We start from the raw sequence: 18,721 nt of genomic DNA, 5'->3' as shown, positions 1-18,721 counted from the left end.
GCTTGTCACCAGCCCAGAGCACTGAGTGCCACATCCAGGCCTTCCTGCGACCCCTCCAGGGATGGGGACTCTGCAAAATCCCAAATTAAATTTCCCAGGTGATGGCAGGAGCACCTCAGAGCCAGCTCCAGCCCCCACTGAACAGCTGGGTTTGAGTTTCCCTTTATCAGTTTGATCTCAGTTTTTTAAAAAATAAAACAACAAAAGGTTGTTTGAACCCTGTCAGAACCCGGGTTTGAAAATGAGCAGAGCACAGGAGAGCTGTGAGGGCAGAGCCAGAGCTGGGAGCACAAAAGGCAGATCTCTCTGATCTTCAGCAGCAGCAGCAGGAAGAGCCTGATCTGATGGGTTTGGTTGCCCAGAGACAGCAGAAAGCTCCCCAGAATTGTGTTAATTGTGCTGCCAGGACAAAGAGCTGCTTCAAGATGCACCAGGCTGTGCCCAGGGTTACAGGAGCCTTGCTGGGATCCCACAGCATCCCAGACTGGGCTGGGCTGGGAGGGAGCTCAAGTGCCAGCCAGTGCCACCCTGCCATGGCAGGGACACCTCCCACTGTCCCCAGTGTCCAGCCTGGCCTTGGGCACTGCAGGGATGCAGGGGCAGCCACAGCTGCTCTGGGAATGCTATTCCAGGGCCTCAAACCCTCACACGGAGGAATTCCTTCCCAGTCTCCCATCCATCCCTGTGCTTTCCAGGATCTCACCCTGCTCCAGGTCCTTCAAGGAGTTCCCACCCCATGCAGTCCCTTTTCTGGCACATTTCCCAGCCTTGCTGAGGGCTGCAGGCCTGGCCAGGTGTGCCCAGGCTGGGCCCTGCAGCTCCCCCAGGCTCGCTGGGCAGCGGCTCCACAGCTCAGGCTCTGCAGGCTCCTGTGGGCACCATGAACTGCAGCTTTTCCCTGCACAGCCTGGCTTACAAATTAACTCTGCTGCTGCTGCTGCTGCTGCACAGCTCAGCTGCCCCGGGCAGAAGGAAGCGTGGGCAGTGCCTGGGCAGCGCCTGGGCAGCACCTGGGCAGCGCCTGGGCAGTGCATGGGCAGTGCATGGGCAGTGCCTGGGCAGCGCCTGGGCAGCACCTGGGCAGTGCATGGGCAGCGCCTGGGCAGCGCCTGGGCAGCACCCGGGCAGCGCCTGGGCAGTGCATGGGCTGTGCCTGGGCAGTGCCTGGGCAGTGCCTGGGCAGTGCATGGGCAGTGCATGGGCAGCACCTGGGCAGCACCTGGGCAGCACCTGGGCAGTGCATGGGCAGTGCATGGGCTGTGCATGGGCAGCACCTGGGCAGTGCATGGGCTGTGCATGGGCAGTGCATGGGCTGTGCATGGGCAGCGCCTGGGCAGCGCCTGGGCAGCACCTGGGCAGCACCTGGGCAGTGCATGGGCTGTGCATGGGCAGCACCTGGGCAGTGCATGGGCAGTGCCTGGGCAGTGCCTGGGCAGCACCTGGGCAGTGCATGGGCTGTGCATGGGCAGTGCCTGGGCAGCGCCTGGGCAGCGCCTGGGCAGCACCTGGGCTGGGCATGGGCAGTGCTGGGAGGGTCTGTGCTGCTCCTGCTGCTGCAGCTCCATCCCAGCCCTGCATCCCAAGGACTTTCCCTGCTCCCTGTGGGCAGTTCTGCCCTTCCCAGCCCTGCTGCCATCCCCAGGGAGCCCTGGGTGTCCCCTGGGTGTCCCCCTGGATGTCCCCCTGTGTGTCCCCTGGGTGTCCCCCTGGATGTCCCCCTGGATGTCCCCCTGTGTGTCCCCTGGGTGTCCCCCTGGGTGTCCCCTGTGTGTCCCCTGGGTGTCCCCCTGGGTGTCCCCCTGGGTGTCCCCCTCCTGCTCCCTGCTGCACACACTGTCTGTCCTTAGCCAGACCCCAGGCAGGCCCTGGCTCCCTCCAGCTCTGCCTTCCCTCGCAGCATTTCGGGTTTTTCGGGGCTGAAGCCAAAAGGAGAATTAATCCCGAGCTGGGCCAGGCTTGTCAGCGAGACAGAGCAGCCTGAGCAGGGAGGGGGGAGCAGGAGCTGAGCCCCCCCTGGACTCCAGGGCACAGCATGAAAGGGCTGCTCTGAATACGAAATATGTCAAATATGCCCAAATGCGCTTTGTAAAAGACAATGTATTTATGTTCGGGGCTGCTTTGTTTGAAGAATCCATCATGGGCAGGGAGAGCAGCCCCGGTTATTTTTGTTCCTGTAAACACAGTGCTCGGACAGACCTTGCCCCCCCGTTTGCTCTGCCATGCATCCATCAGGACACGTCAGCTCAGCGTCTGTGAGGGCTCTGGGCTGGCAGATGAAAGGAGATGTCCATCCCCCTTGGAGTGCCTTGCAGTGCAGGGCGTCCTCCCAGCCCTCCGTGCTTTGTGTGACAGGTTGGACTGTGCCCGATGCCTTTGGAGCTCCCTGGCTCTGAGCAGGGACAAACACAGGCTGGAAACCCTCTGCCCACATTTGGGCACGGCTTTGTCCCGTCCTGGCCTCAGGGGGAGGTCAGAGTTGGGCAGTGCCACCAGGGAGCTGTGCCCAGGGAGCTGCACATCTCACCAGCATTCACCATGGCTGAGCCCCGTGCTCAGCTGCACATCCCAGGGAGCTGCACATCTCACCAGCACCCAGGGAGGGCTCGCTGAGCCAGGGGGCTGCACACGCTGGGGTTTGGGCTGGGGGTGCCCTGGCACAGAGCCCAACCACCCCAGGGCATCACCCTGCGAGGGGAATGCTCCAAACCCACCTGGATGCCAGCCTCCCTCCAGCCCTCCCCAGTACAGGCACTGGGGCTGGGAGGGATCTGCAACCTCTAAGGGACACAGCTTTAAACGTTCAAACCCAAAGGAACGGTCTGGGGACCTCTAAAGTGCACAACTTTAGGCATTCAAACCCAAAGGAAGGGTGTGGGGACCTGGAAATGCCACAACTTCAAACATTCAAACCCAAAGGGAGAGCCGGGGGACAAGGTGGGATGGTCCAAACTTGGGCTCAGTGATCCTGGAGGTCTCTTCCAACCCAGATAACCCAGTGATTCTGTGGCTCTTTCACTGACCAGCCGTGGCACACACGTGTCCCAGCTCTGTGCAGGACGTGTCCCCTGGCTCAGTGGAAGCCAGCAGGGCCCAGTGTCCCCTGGCTCAGTGGAAGCCAGCAGGGCTCAGTGGCCCAGAGCAGACCCAGCCCCGCTGCCCAGCTCCTCCCCAGGGGTGTTTACCCTGTGACAGCCAAGAACTCCCTGTCCCTGTGTCCCCTGCGCTGGTGACAGCCAGGACACGCCGGGTGCCCGCAGCAGGGCCCGGTGGTGGCACAGGAGCTGCCAGGGCTGGCAGGGACAGGCTCCCTCCAGGTGCCACCTTTGCTGGAGGTGGCTCTGTCCCACCCCTCTGCTGGGGACGTCAGTGTGACCGTGGCATGTCCCATAAAAATAGGGGATTGAAAATAGGATTTTCTCTAAGGATACAATGGAGAGAAAGCCCAGAGAGCAGAACGATCAGCCCCAAGCTGAATTTGTTCAGGTCAGCCTAGCTCAGGTCCTGCAGAGTGGATGGGTAAAGGCCGTGCTCAGGGGAGCACACCTCGGCTGATGGAGATGCCCTGCGACCATGGGCAGGGCTCGGTCACCCCAGCAGGAGCCCCCGGGCACGGCCAGGGACAGGATCCATGCACAGACGGCAGGGCTGCGTTCCCGGGGCTGCTCGGGAATGCCATCCTCGGTGGGATGGGCACTCCTGAGGCAGGGACAGCCCGGCCGTCTGTCCGTCCGTCCGTCCGTCCGTCCCGCACGGGTTTCACAGGGCGGCACAGCCCCTGTGGGATGCTCACACACGCAGCGGCTCCCGTCAGCTCACCCGTGTCAATCCGTGCGAAAGCCGAGCCAGGTCCATGTCGCTGTGTGTCCCGTTCCCTGCTGGCACAGCCCCCAGGTCCATGTCGCTGTGTGTCCCCGTTTGTCCCCGTTCCCTGCTGGCACAGCCCCCCGGTCCATGTCGCAGTTTGTCCCCTGTGTGTTCCCTGCTGGCACAGCCCCCGGCCGCGCTGGCACGGAGCGGTGCCGGTGTGGGCAGGGAGGTTTTCCCAACAATGGCCCGGTTAATGATTCAGCCGCTGCCCCCGCAGCCGTGCCACCGCGGGCACTCACAGCAAACAGCTCCGCAAGGGACACCGCTGTCACCGCTGTCCCCGCTGTCCCCGGTGTCCCCGGTGTCCCCGGAATTCCCGGTATTCCCGGTATTCTCAGTGTCACCAGTGCCCCCAGTATCCCCTGTGTCCCCAGTGTCCCCTGTGTCCCCGGTGCCCCCTGTATCCCCAGTATTCCCGGTATTCTCGGTATTCTCAGCGTCCCCTGTGTCCCCACTGTCCCCAGTGTCCCCACTGTCCCCATTGTCCTAGTGTCCCCAGTGCCCCCAGTGTTCTCAGTGTCCCAGTGTCCCCAGTATCCCCAGTATCCCCGGTATTCCCGATATTCCCACTATCCCCACTGTCCCCAGTGTCCTCACTGTCCCCATTGCCCCAGTGCCCCCAGTGTCCCCATTGTCCCAGTGTCCCCAGTCTCCCCTATGTGTTCCCAGTGCCCCCAATGTCCCTGGTATCCCTGGTGACCCAGGCATCTCAGTGTCCCTGGCATCCCCAGTGTCCCCAGTGCCCTCAGTGCCCCTGGTGTCCCCACTGTCCCTGCTGTCCCCAGTGTCCCTGGTGTCCTGCAGCCAGCACAGAGCTGTTTCCCAGGGCTGGGCGCAGGGCAGGTGCTGTGGGACCCTGAGCTGTCCCTTCCCTTGCGTTTTTCACCCCAAACAGACACAGGTGGAGGTGGCTCTGCGCAGCCTCCCGTGGCTCTGGCGGTGGCACTGAGGTGTCCCAGCCCCAGCCTGGCTGCTCTGAGGTCCCAAGGTGTCCCGAGGTGTCTCAGGGCTGTCCCAGGGTGTCCCAGAAGTGTCCCAGGGTGTCCATGCAGGCATTGCACATGGTGGCGAGTTCCCTGCCTGCATGCAGCTCCAGCCCTGCCTGTGGCTGTGAGTGTCGCAGCCAGAGCTGTTCCCCAGTGCTGGGAATCCTGAGCCCTGTTGGGTTTGGGGGAAGAGCACGGCAGGAGCCTCTGGAGCAGCAGCTGCTCCCACTGACAAAACAAGCATTTAGCATTTAGCAACGCCTGGCACCCCAGGGCCTTTCCCTTCCCAAAGCACCCGGGCTGAGCAACACCCCAAAAATGAGAGCGGCTCTCCCACATCAGAGGGGTTTGTGCAAGCGTGACCCTGGATTGCACAGCAGGCACGGGGGGCCCAGGGGACGTTCCCGAGCTGCTTCCCAGCACTGCCCCTCAGGAGACTCGCCCTGGACCACACCAGGCACGGCCTTTCCCACAATGGGAGCTGCCACCGTTGGGAAAGGCTGGTGAGAGTGCAAGGGCTGCTTGCCAAGGGCTGATGCTGTTCCAGGGGCTGGGGTGCCAAGGGCTGGCATTTCAGGGGCTGGCATTCCAAGGATTGGCATTCCAGGGGCTGCTGCTCCAGGGGCTGGTGTGCCACCACCAGCAGTGAGGGCTTCATTCTCAAAGCCCTTGGGTTTGTCCATGCCCAGTTGTCACCACGTGCTCTCAAACCCAGCCCGCTGGGGACACCAGAGCTGCAGAGCCGCCTGTGGCCTTCCCTGTTAGAACTCAGGACATCCCTCTGGCTGTCCTGGACCCTGCCAGGGGGCTCAGAGACCCTGCACAGAGCCCAAGGCACCTGTGACTTTGATTGTGACCCATGGAAAAAATTACCAACCTTATATGAGGATCTGCAAGACACAAAAGTCTAAGTAGAATAATAATTGGTTCATCACAGGGTGAAAAAATAGATTTTTTTGGGTTTTAGAATGGGGGTTCAGGGAGCAAGATAAAGGAATCTGGGTGCGTCCAGCCTTTCTCCTTCTTCTTCCTGGCCTCCATCTCCTGCTGTGATGGTGGGCACTTTTGGATTGGTTTAGAGTAGAAGCTCACTGTCTAACATAGGTGATGGGTATTGGGCAGTAATTGTAAATATTGTACAGGTAGTTTTTAGTATAAAAAGATAACACTGCCCTGGGGGCAGGCAGAGTGCCTCTGTCTGTCCTGCTGAGTGCATCTCAGCTGGACAGGGGAGAGAATTTTATAAATAAGAGACAATAAACAACCTTGAGACCGAGAAATGAAGAGCTCTGACTGCTTCTTCGAGCGCCGGGCTGGGAAAAAGAGACTTTAACACATCTCAGGGTCACTGTGAGCAGCTAAATTCCTACGACTTCCCACCAGTTCTCCTTTCTTTTTGTGTCAGCAGCACAGAGCTGCAGCCAGAGCCCCATCAGCTCCCTGCTGGATGTCCCTCAGGTGCCCCACGCCCTGCTCTGGGGTGAGCTCTGTGGGTGCTGCTGTCACTGCTGACCTGGCGGGGATTTACCTGCGGCAGGTGAGCCCTGCCAGGGGTTTGGGCACTGCAGCAGGGGCCCTGAGCTCCCTTTGGGGTCTGGTTTGTGGCTGCAGCTGCTGCGGCTGATCCTCCCGCCTGAGCACACGGCGTTACCCTGGCACAGGAGCCGGGCTGAAATCCTGCAGAGCTTTCCCAAGACCTGGCAGCCCCGGCAGGGTTGTGCAATGTTGGGGACATCACTCAGTGTCTGTGTCACAGGGGGGGCACGGCTCAGTGCTCCTGCCGGTGTCCTGGCACACGGAACAAGGTGGGTTCTGCAGCCCTTCCAGCCCAGGGGACATCACTCAGTGTCTGTGTCACAGGGAGGGCACAGCTCAGTGCTCCTGCTGGTGTCCTGGCACATGGAACGAGGTGGGCTCTGCCCAGAACCCTTCCAGCCCAGCCCATCCCAGGCTGTGACTCTGGGTTAGAAATCCACGGGGATCTCACTGATTTCCCTCTCACTGGGTGCAGTCCCTCCTGTCCCTGTCCCGTTTAAGGCCTGGCTTCAGCAGCAGTTCCCGTTTTCTGCGGAATCCATCACCATTCCCAACATGCTGTGTGCCCTGGGAGCTGCTCCTGGCAGGGCCACGGGCACAGCCCAGCCCCAGGGCTGCACCTTGCGCTTCCCAGCACTGTAAATTAAGCACAAGAGCCACAATTTATTCCTTTTTTGGGAAGCTCGCACGTCTCCTCCAAAGCATCCCCGCTGCCAATCCTCCCCCTCCAGGGCACAGGGGAACCCAGCCCACGAGGGCTGACCCGAGGCTGCACAGGCTTCATTTGTGCTCTGCTCGCTGTTTATGGGGGTGTTAATTAACTTTCTAATGCCACTTGATACCCAAGTCAGTTTAATTTCCCTGAGTTCCCCATGAGGCTGTCCAAGGCAGAGCAGCCCAGGGTTCCCAGCTGGCTCCACAGCCACAAAATGCCCTTCTCTGCCATATTCTGTGGCCACGCTGAAAATCGATGGTTTTATCCCAATCTCACCGGGTTTTTTGTTTTTTCCTTTTTCCCCCTCAGTCTCAAGTGTCTGCTGAGAGCTGGGGGAGCTTGTTCCCCATTCCATTGCAGCCATTCCCTGGGAACAGCCCAGAATTCCATCCCTTCCATGGCACCACGGGCCCAAAGCCACCAGGGAGCTGCTCCAGAGGCTCCATGCGAGGGCAGCTGAGCACCTGGGCAGAGCCTGACCTGCCTGAGCCTCACAGGCACCAGATCAGGGCTGGCCCCTCGTGTCAGGGCCTCAGCTGAGCACAGCGAGGGTGAGCGCAGCCTGGAAAAGGAGGGGAAAAACCTTAAAAATAAACATAAAATATAAAAAAGCAGAAAATCTACTTCTGTCACAGCTTTGTCCAACTTCCAACACTACTTCCAGTTCCAAGTTGAGTTTAAATCCACCCAGTCCTGGGAAAAGGGGAAATGCTGAGCCCTGCAGGGGCATTTTTCCAGGGAAGAGAAGAGAAGGGGGGACCCAGACATTCCATGGCAAAGAGTGAATCACGGTGATGTCACCGTGATGTCACAGTGGTAGTGATGTCAGTGTGATGTCACAGTGATGACATGGTGATGTCACTGTGAATCACTGCAATTTACTATGATGTCAAAATGATGTCACTGTGGTGGCATAGTGAAATCATGGTGATATTATGGTGGTGTCACTGTGATGTCATTGCGGTGACAGTGTGATGTCATGGTGATGTCACAGTGATTTATGGCAAAGGCCACTGCAGATGCCCCTTCCAGCACCTCTTCCCAACAGCCTGTGGGGTTTGGATTCCATGTTGGATTTCATTTCATTTCAGTTGGGTTTGGATTCCACTTGGGGTTGGTTTCCAGTTGGGTTTCATTTCCAGTTGTATTTCATTTCCAGTTGGGTTTAGATTCCAGTTGAGGTTGGTTTCCAGCTGTGTTTCATTTCCAGTTAGGTTTCATTTCCAGTTGGGGTTGGTTTCCATTTAGGTTTCATTTCCAGTTGGACTTCATTTCCAGTTCGGGTTATTTTCCAGTTGGGTTTGGATTTCATTTGGGTTTGGTTTCCAGTTGGGTTTGGTTTCCCTGCTGGATCCGAGCATCCCCCACATTTTGTGGGGCACGACCCAACCAACGACATTTGATGTCTGTCCCTTGTTTTCCTGCTCTTTCAGGAAGATTTTTCTCCAGGGGTTTCTGCACAGGGGCTTTGGGAAAAGCTGCCTCTCCCAAGGGTTGGAGCTGTTGGGCAGCGCTCGGAGCTCCAGCCTGGAGTGATGCTCCAGGGATGGGATGGGCCCTGGGACCCTGCCCTGCTCCTGGCAGCCCCACAGGCTCTGGGGGACAGGGCAGGTGGCCCTGGAGGGGAAAGAGATTGGAACCTTTCCCATTTCCCAACAGGAAGGGCAGCTCAGGGAAATTCAGCCCCTGCTCCGCTGAATTATTCCCTGGGCTGGTTTCTGCAGAACACAAATAGCACATTTACCCCCATAAAGACATTAATAATTCCACAGGCTGCAGAATGAAAGGTGTTTCTTTTATTCTAAGTGTTTGCAGAGCGAAATTAAACTGCTGTAAGCACTGAAGAAAGGTAATTTATTTTTGTTTCCATTTTCCCTTTCAACCGTGGCATTAAATATTAACCGAGGCGTATTTTACCAAGCACATCAATTCATTTCCTGAGGGGGCAGAACCAAGCGGCCTCCACGGGAGCTCTGCTGGCCCTAATGAAGCCCTGCATTAATCAGAGCAGTGGAGCAGGCCCTGGGCAGTGACCCTGGGTGGGAAGAGCCCCCCAGCACCAGGATTTCCCTGGGGCTGCTCTCCTGCCCCCTCAGATCCTCCTTCAGCAGCCTCTGCTGAGGATGAACTGCTGGAACCTGGGCTTTGAGGGGGACACCAGGGGACACCAGGGGGACACGAGCCACTCCTGTGCTCCTCAGGGTCAACCCCATGTGGCCACCGACCCCACAAACCCCCTGAGCCCTCAGGATCTCCGGTTTTGGTTGATAATTGCTGCCCCGAGATGTGCAGGATGTCTCTGCTTCGGCCCGCGCCACTGAAGAACGAGTCTGGACTCTTCACTTTTCGGTCTTGAGGTTGTTTATTAATTCTTATCTATAAAATTTTCTTTCTGCCCAGCAGAGATCTGCTCAGCAGGGCAGCCTCAGGCACTCTGTGTTGTCCTTTTATACCACAAACTACATATAACATATTTACACTTAATTCCCAATAACTATCACCTGTGTTAGACAGTGCACTTCTGTTCTAAATATAACACATTTACAGTTACTTTCCAATACTCATCAGCTGTGTTAGAGGGTGAGCTTCTACCTTAAACCAATCCCAAAGTGCCAACATCACTGCAGAAAATGGAAGTAGAGAAGAAGAAGAAGAAAGGGCCAGACACACCCAAATCCCTCCATCTTGTCCCCAAAACCCCTATTCTAAAACCCCCAAATCTACTTTTTCACCCAGTGATAATTTTATTATTACACTACTTAAACTTCTGGAGAGAAGGAGCAGACCTGGAGCCTCCCTCCAGGGGCATTGGGGTGGCTCTGTGCCCCCTCAGCAGAAATTCAGCCCTGAAGGGACAATGTCCCTTCCCAAAGGACAGCACAGCCTCCAGTGGGGACAGGAGAGAAATCATCATTGGTTCTGGGACAAGCCACAGGAAAGGAAGAACCTGCGAATTCACAGAGTTAATAAAGAGGGAAAAGCTCTCCAAGAGCATCAAAGCCAGCCTCTGACCCAACCTGTCACCAGCCCAGAGCTCTGAGCGCCATGCCAGTGCCCCATTCCTGTTCCCATCTGGGTTTTATCTGTAACACACATCTGCACATCTCCACACTTCCCAGTGAATGCTGAAGGCTGGCTTGGTGGTCCCTGTGGATCCTTTCCAGCTCAGATATTCTGTCATTCTGTGACTGCCCTGGTTCCAGCTGTGCTGTTTCCTTCCAGGCTGGACTGTTAAAGCAAAGCATGAGCAGCAGCACCCCCAAACAGCAACAACAACAAAAGCAGAGTTCCACCTGTCAGGCTTTCTTCCAACCTTCCACAGGGCTGTAAAGTCACAGAACAGTTTGGGCTGGAAGGGGCCTTTGGGGTTCCTCTAATCCACACCCCAAAATAGATCAAAAGAGGGTGGAGGTTGGTTTTGCTTTCCCGGCAGAAATGCATGTGGCTTGCCTGTCATTAACTTATTCTTTGAATTACTATTTTTCTTGCAAAAAGCCCTGACTCAGAGTGCTCTTGAGCAGGACAACTTCCCTTGTTCGAAATAGCCACCACAGTTCTTTGTAAAAAACCAACCTCAAACCACTTCCTTCCCTCTGGTGAGGGTGAAAGCTGCTGGAGCTGGGGTGTCAGGCAGCCCTTGTGGTGCTCAGGGACTGCTGTGGCTGCAAACTCAGAATTTGGGCTGCTGGAACCCCTCAGGGCAGCTGCTGAGGGTGCTGTGGCTGTGCCAGCCTGGTCCCCACCCTTGCAGCTCCCCCAGGTATGGAAAACAAAGGGATTGAGGCAATTCCAGCTGCAATTTGGCTCCCAGCAGCTCATTCCTCCCTCTGCTCAGCAGCACTTTAACCTGGGGGCAGCAGGAGCAGGCAGTGCTCCCCCACATCCTGCCTTTGCTCACATTTATTTCCCTCCTGTGTTTATTTATTGATCCTTTGGCAGCAGCAGTTGCCATGGCACCAAACACCAGCCGTGCCAGTGCCCTCCTGGTTCATGAACACCAATTATGGCAGAGCAGCTCAGGGCTCTCCCTCTGCATCATCCCATCCAGTGTCTCCCCATCTTCTCTCCACGGGTCAATCTCTGCTTTCTGATCAGGATTTACCTTTCTGAGCCCCTTTATTCCCATTTCCTCAGCCCTGGGCAGGTGTGGGGCCATCCCTTGCCCGGCAGGACCCAGGGCCAGGAGCTGCCTCCAGGCTCTCAGTGGGGCACGGGGAGGGAATGGGAGTGTGGGGATGGGAACGGGGCTGGAGGCAGAGCTGAAGCAGCAAAAAGCTTTTGGCAATTATCAAAAAGGGGGAATTACCCAGAAACCAGGGAATTCCAGACTTGTTTGGGCTGGGAGGGGCGTTAGAGATCATCTCAGCCATGGCAGGGACACCTCCCAGTGTCCCAGGCTGCTCCAGCCCTGCCCAGCCTGGCCTCGGGCACTGCAGGGATCCAGGGGCTGCTCTGGGCACCTGTGCCAGGGCCTCCTTGGCTCCCCTTCCCCTCAGCTCTGGCACTGAGGCCGTGTCACAGCTGTGGCCCTGGCCCTGTCCCCGGGTGCCAAAGGACGATTTCAGTGTGAGATGATGTCCCACAGGAATGTGCTGAGTGGGCAGATGTCCCTCCTGCCCCAGCACTGAGACCAAAACAGCAGCAAAAACCACACTGGTGTTGGTGTCCATTGCCAACATCTCCACGAACATCCCCTGCCCTTTGCACCTCAGAGCTCTGGGAATGGCCTGATGTAAACCCAGCCTGACTGAAACCCAGCCTGATGTAAACCCAGCCTGATGTAAACCCAGCCTGATGTAAACCCAGCCTGACTGAAACCCAGCCTGATGTAAACCCAGCCTGATGGAAACCCGGCCTGATTGAAACCCGGCCTGATTGAAACCCGGCCTGGTGTAAACCCAGCCTGATGTAAACCCAGCCTGATGTAAACCCGGCCTGATTGAAACCCAGCCTGATGTAAACCCAGCCTGATGTAAACCCGGCCTGGTGTAAACCCGGCCTGTTTTAAACGCAGCCTGATCTAAACCTGGCCTGGTGTAAACCCAGCCTGATGTAAACCCAGCCTGATTGAAACCCGGCCTGGTGTAAACCCGGCCTGTTTTAAACGCAGCCTGATCTAAACCTGGCCTGGTGTAAACCCAGCCTGATGTAAACCCAGCCTGATTGAAACCCGGCCTGATTGAAACCCGGCCTGATTGAAACCCGGCCTGGTGTAAACTCAGCCTGATGGAAACCCGGCCTGATTGAAACCCGGCCTGGTGTAAACCCGGCCTGATTGAAACCCGGCCTGGTGTAAACCCAGCCTGATGTAAACCCAGCCTGATGGAAACCCGGCCTGATTGAAACCCGGCCTGGTGTAAACCCGGCCTGCTTGAAACCCGGCCTGGTGTAAACCCGGCCTGTTTTAAACGCAGCCTGATCTAAACCTGGCCTGGTGTAAACCCAGCCTGATGTAAACCTGGCCTGACTGAAACCCAGCCTGATTTAAACTCAGCCTGATGTAAACCCAGCCTGATTTAAACTCAGCCTGATATAAACCCGGCCTGGTGTAAACCTGGCCTGGTGTAAACCCGGCCTGACTGAAACCCAGCCTGACTTAAACCCAGCCTGACTTAAACCCGGCCTGATTTGAATCCGGCCTGGTGTAAATCCAGCCTGATTTAAACCCAGTCTGATGTAAACCTAGCCTGATCGAAACCCGGCCTGGTGTAAACTCGGCCTGGTCTGAACCCGGCCTGGTGTAAATCTGGCCTGATTTAAACCCAGCCTGATGTAAACCCAGTCTGATTTAAACCCAGCCTAATGTAAACCCAGTCTGATTTAAACCCTGATTTAAAGCCTGATGTAAACCCAGCCACCTGAGCTGTCTGTGCAGTTTATTCCTCCTGGCCAGCCTGGAATTCTAGTGCCTTCTGATTGTGCAAGATGCAGGATGGAGGAGCCAACAGGAGCCTGCAGGATGGCAGTGGTTTGAAGGCTGCTCCAGGGCTGGCTTCTGGGGACATTCAGCACCAGGAGATTGTTTGTGTCCCTGCAAACCTACAGCAGTGTTTGGCTCGGCAGGGTCTGTGTGCAGCACTGGGGATGGAAAGCAGCAGAGGAAGTTGTTTCAAATAAATAAATAAAAAGCAAACAGGAGTTTTTCCCCCCGCTGGGGAGCCAGGTTTTGCTCTCCTGGGTGTCCTGCCAAGAAACACAAACCGTGACAGCCCCAGGAGTGCAGGCGCCCCAGCACCCTGAGCTTGGGGTGGCCTCGGTGTCACAGGGCAGGGGACACCCCTGGGCTGCTGGGGGCAACTGGGGGGGACAAACCCGGGGCTGGGGGCCATCCCTGGCACATCTGGGGCTCCTCTGGCACATCTGGGGCTCAGGTGGTACATCTGGAGACTCCCCCTGGTACATCTGGAGCTCTCCCTGGCAGATGAATTCCCCTCACAATGGACCAGTGAGGGAAAAACAGCTCCTGGGCCTGTGGGAGGAGTTTCCATTTGCACAAGTTTTCCAGATAAAAAAGACAGGGATTTGTTAACATGTGTCATTTCTCTCTGTGGTTGTATTTCACAGACGAAGCTTTCAAAACAACTCTGACTTTTATTAGAGGACACACGTAAAGAACTTTTTTTAATATTTTTTTTTAAATGAATCAGCTGTTCCATCTCCCCTGAGTCCAGATCCAGAGGGCACCAGGGACAGCCGGTGCTACCAGGGGTGTCCTGACCCTCGGGGCATCATCCCAGTGCCCCCATCCCTGTCCTGGGGTCTCACAGCCCACCCCCAAAACCCCCCATCATGTGCTGCTCATTAACAGACACCCCCCAAACCCCTCATATATGTGCTGCTCATTAACAAGGATCACCTGAGATGAGGCTCACCCTTAATGAGGATCACCTGGGATGAGGATCACCCTTAATGAGGATCACCCTTAATGAGAATCACCTGGGATGAGGCTCACCCTTAATGAGACTCACCTGTGATGAGGATCACCTTAAATGAGGTTCACCCTTAATGAGGTTCCTCCTTAATGAGGCTCCTGGCCCCACCCACGAAGTTCATTCCCTTTGTTAAACAAATTCAGCCGAGGGGGTGCCAACATTTACTCAATATTGATCAAACAAACACCCTGAAGTGGAAAGTGCTTTACTGCAAGTGCTTGATGAACATGTTTTAATTAAAAAAAAAAAAAACACCTTAAATCAGTCCAGAGGAGGCTCTGGAGCCAGGCTGGGACACCTGGGGGGGCTCACCTGGAGAGGAGAAGGATCCAGGGAGAGCTCAGAGCCCCTGGCAGGGCCTGAAGGGGCTCCAGGAGAGCTGAGAGGGACTGGGGACAGGGATGGAGGGACAGCACACAGGGAATGGCTCCCAGTGCCAGAGGGCAGGGATGGATGGGAGATTGGGAATTGTTCCCTGGCAGGGATGGATGGGAGATTGGGAATTGGGAATTGTTCCTGGCACGGTGGAGAGGGACTGGAATAGAATTGCCAGATTTGCTGTGGCTGCCCCTGGATCCCTGGCAGTGCCCAAAGCCAGGAAAGGACAGGGTTTAGAGCACCTGGGACAATGGGAGGTGTCCCTGTCGTGGCAGGGGAATGGGATGAGCTTTAGGGAGTGTTTTTCAGGGGAATGGAAATGATATAAATTAGAGATGTGAAACAGCTCTTTAAGCAGGGAATTTGATGAATAACAGCTCCTTGGAGCAGTGGAACAGCAGGAATTCAGGGTAGAGCAAATTCTTTCCCGTGGAGGGGAGGTGCAGTGAGGGATGAAAAACAGGGAAAGACGCAGCATAAAACACTCCCAGGCACAGGGGGGATTCTGGGGTGTCTGTGCAGGGCAGGAGCTGGATCAGTGATCCCTGGGAGTCCCTTCCATCAGGACATTCCACGATGCTGGGATAAAACAGCCCGAGCCACAACACCCATCAGCGCAGGATGACACCCCCAAACCTCATCCTTTAATCCCTTGTGCTGAGCCAGGTCTAAGCCAAGGCGGGATTGAATTCATGGCCTGGCCTGGTCAGCCCAGGAGCCCGGAATTCCTGAGCAGTTCCCCCGGGTTTGGGGCACGCACTGTCCCAAATGAGCGGCGTCATCCCAGCTGGGAGACGTGAGCACAAGTGGGCAGCCCATAAATATCCATTATTGCTCCCTGGCACACAGAAACGCCTGCAGGAACGTGCAGTGGCCCTCAGCAGGAGAGGAGGAGCCCTGAGGAGCACGGGAATTATTTGGGGCACGGCAGGAATGTCTCTCCCCTCATTCCACCTCTCTTATCCTTCTCCTGGTCTTTAGGATCCTTCAAACATGAGAGCTGGTGTGGAAACAGAGGAATTTCCAGCCCAGCCACAGGGAAAGGTCAGCAGGCTGCTGGCTGGGGTCAGCCACGGAGCTGGATTCCCGTGGATTTGGGTTATCAGGGACCTCATTCCAGCATCTCCTCTGCTTCCAAACAAGGCCTGGCGAAAGCAGAGCACGGCATCCACAATCCCATGGCATCCACAATCCCATGGCATCCACAATCCCATCCCATCCCATCCACAATCCCATCCACAATCCCATGGCATCCACAATCCCATCCCATCCCATCCACAATCCCATCCCATCCATAATCCCATCCCATCCGCAATCCCATCCCATCCACAATCCCATCCCATCTGGGCTTCCCAACTCAGAATTCCTGGCTATGGCACCTCCCTGCCCCAGCACAGGGCTGGGGGACAGTGGCACCGTGGGGGACACCCCTGGCAATGTCCAGTGGTGGTGGCAGGAGAGCTGATCCCCCCCGACCCCACACACAGAGGGGCTCAGGCTGCAGAGCAACACCCACACCCTAAAGCCTTACGTGGCCTTTGGGGACCCTCAGCAGAGCAGGGACCACCTGGGACAGGTTTGGGGCAGGTTTGGGGAACCCAGTGGGGCAGGTTTGGAGCACCCACATGGGGCAGGTTTGGGGATCCATGTGGGGCAGGTTTGGGGCACACAGTGGGGCAGGTTTGAAGCACCCACATGGGGCAGGTTTGGGGATCCATGTGGCAAGGGCACCTTCCACAGCCCAGGGTGCTCCAATGACATTTGTATGAATTACCCTGGAGGTTTTTGACAGAGAAAAGATGCAGAAAAGCAGAGTTAAATCTTCCTCCTGTCGCAAATCTGCCCAGGGGAGCAGAAACATCCTGTCTGCACTATTATGAGACAATAATGGCATTAAACAGGACATCATTATGGCCTCATTAGTTATGGCCCTACACATTCATTTGGGGGGTTGAACCTCTCTATTCAGACCACAGACTCAACCTGGCCTAAAAATCCCACCAATATTAAAAAGTTTTCCCTTTAAGTAAAGTCTAGGTTAATAAAATCCACGGGTAACCAAACAAACACAATTCCTACCAGGATCTCAGTGCCAGGGCTGTGGCGCTTTCCTCCTGGCCACATGTGACACAGAATCAGGGGATGGTTTGGGTGGAAGGGACCTCAGAGGTCCCCGTGCAGGTCTCTGCAGTCCCTCCCCTGCAATGGCATCTCTCAAATGATATTTGTGTCCTGCTCTGGCTTTTTTTAATAAAGAAGGAAAACTTCCCTCCCCTCCCTTCCTCCTCATTTATTACAGGCATTAAGTTAAACATGGTTTCCTCTTAAGCCCGACCTAATCCAATTAATATTAATATTGCCCTGAGCCAGGCTGATCTCATTAGTGTCGATATTTAATATTTTTGCTGCGAGTTGTGCTGAAAATGAGTTTCTTGCTTTTCAGACTCTGGAAAGAAGGAGCAGCGTTTTCTTCCATCCAGGAACGAGGATGGGATGGGAAAAGGAGCGGCCTGGGGCAGGGGGTGCTGGACCCTGCGGCTCCTCTGCACCCTGGGCAGGAAAAGTGGAATTACAAGGAACTGCTGGGATAGAGAGTGCATCCTCCTGGGGCATTGCCAGAACTGTGTCCCAGCCAGAGGAGCCCCCTGGGGACACCGGTGTGACACCAGCGCTGGTGGCCCTCCCGCAGCTCCTCCTGCTCCTGAATGTCACCCTGATTTTTGAAGATTTTCTAAACCTTCTGATGTTGACATTCTTGTAGCAAACTTTCTCACATCCTTTCTGTAAATAACTCATTGTTTTGCATCCTTTTGTGGAGGAGGAGAAATCTGATGGACTGCTGCTTTGTCCAGTGTCATTGCAGAGGTGGCACTGTCACCAATCCACTGTCACTTTTGGAAATCTGTAAATGTTGGAGTCAGAAAATAAACTTCCCTTTTTTCCTTCACCTTGAGAGCAGCAGTGTGTTTGCGCTCGTGTTGTTTGGTGTCCTACAATGACACTGGAGGGATGCTCTGGGTGCGGCTCATTAACGGGGGGGGGGGGGATAGCTCATTAACACAGCGCTCATTAACACGCCAGAGGTCGAGGACTGGGTTTATTCAGGGCTGGCAAACTGCAGGGGAGCTGAGCTCTGTGCTCACTGGAATTAAATCCAGGAAAGCCAGGATTCCTGCAGGCTGCTGTCCCGCAGCACGAGGGGCTCGGCAGGAGCTGCACAAGCCCTTTCAGCCCTGCTTGTGTCCTCTGCTCCCCTTCCCTTCCCTTGGAGCAGCTGCCGGGGTCAGGACAGGGTTTGGAGCAGAATCACCCCAGACTGTGGTTGCAGAATAGCAGCCAGTGAAACGAGATCCCTGCTATTCAGAACAAAATTCCTTTTTTGTTTTGGATCCAGCAGCAAATAATGGGGACCCATGGAATGCCATAAAGCCATAAAGGACCTTAAAGAACAAGGTGATCCTACCCAAACCATTCCATAATTTACAAATAATTTCCTTTCGTGTGCAGGGCCTGTGGAGATGATGCAATGCAAACTGCCCGGTTCCAGCCCCAGGCTCAGTGTTAGATGTGTTCATCCTCCTCCTCCCAAACCACAAAATGAATCTTTCCTTGCCATGACCTCCTGGTTTGAGGCCAGGCTGCTTTAGTTCACCCCTGCTCCCTCCCACCACGTCCTGGCTGGTGCCCAGAGCAGCCCTGGCTTAGCAAGGACAGCTCCATCAGCACGGGCAGGAGCAGCAGCAACTCCACCTTGGCCCTGCACAGCCCTGCAAACCCATTTTTAGGGAATTAGTGCTGTGTCCCAGCCCCCCAGAACAGGCACACGTGGGACAGCCCCACCTGAGTCCGGGGGAATAATCAGGGTTTTGTTTGTGGCTTTTCATAAAACAGCTGGATTTGGATTGGGAGGGAGCTCAAATCCCACCCAGTGCCACCCCTGCCATGGCAAGGATACCTCCCACTGCCCCAGGTGCTCCAGCCCCAGTGTCCAGCCTGGCCTTGGGCACTGCAGGGATCCAGGGGCAGCCGCAGCTGCTCTGGGCACCTGTGCCAGGGCCTGCCCACCCTCACAGGGAGGAATTCCTGCCCACTGTCCCATCCATCCATGGTATGCCATCACGAATGGATCCCTGCCCACCGTAAGCCCCAGCACCTGGATGACATCCTGAGGCTCCCGGGGTCTCTTGTGGAACTCGCCCAGGTCCCTGGGGTGCCAAAACAGAGCTGGCAGCGGTGGGATTCGAACCCACGCCCCCGCAGGGACTGGAGCCTTAATCCAGCGCCTTAGACCGCTCGGCCACACTACC

The 18,721-nt window shown here is 56.1% G+C and overlaps 1 non-coding gene across 1 annotated transcript; it reads right to left on the bottom strand.

Annotated features, from left to right (window-relative positions):
* Positions 1 to 18,639: 18,639 nt before the first annotated feature.
* On the bottom strand, positions 18,640 to 18,721 carry TRNAL-AAG (transfer RNA leucine (anticodon AAG)). Its single transcript has one exon. It is a non-coding gene; the product is annotated as a tRNA-Leu (tRNA).

The sequence above is a fragment of the Melozone crissalis genome, unplaced genomic scaffold (genome assembly GCF_028551555.1).
Source record: "Melozone crissalis strain CALT ecotype California unplaced genomic scaffold, PUWL_Pcris_2 ptg000254l_1, whole genome shotgun sequence".
Taxonomy (NCBI): Eukaryota; Metazoa; Chordata; class Aves; order Passeriformes; family Passerellidae; genus Melozone; species Melozone crissalis.
This window is presented reverse-complemented; position numbering and strand designations above follow the sequence as displayed.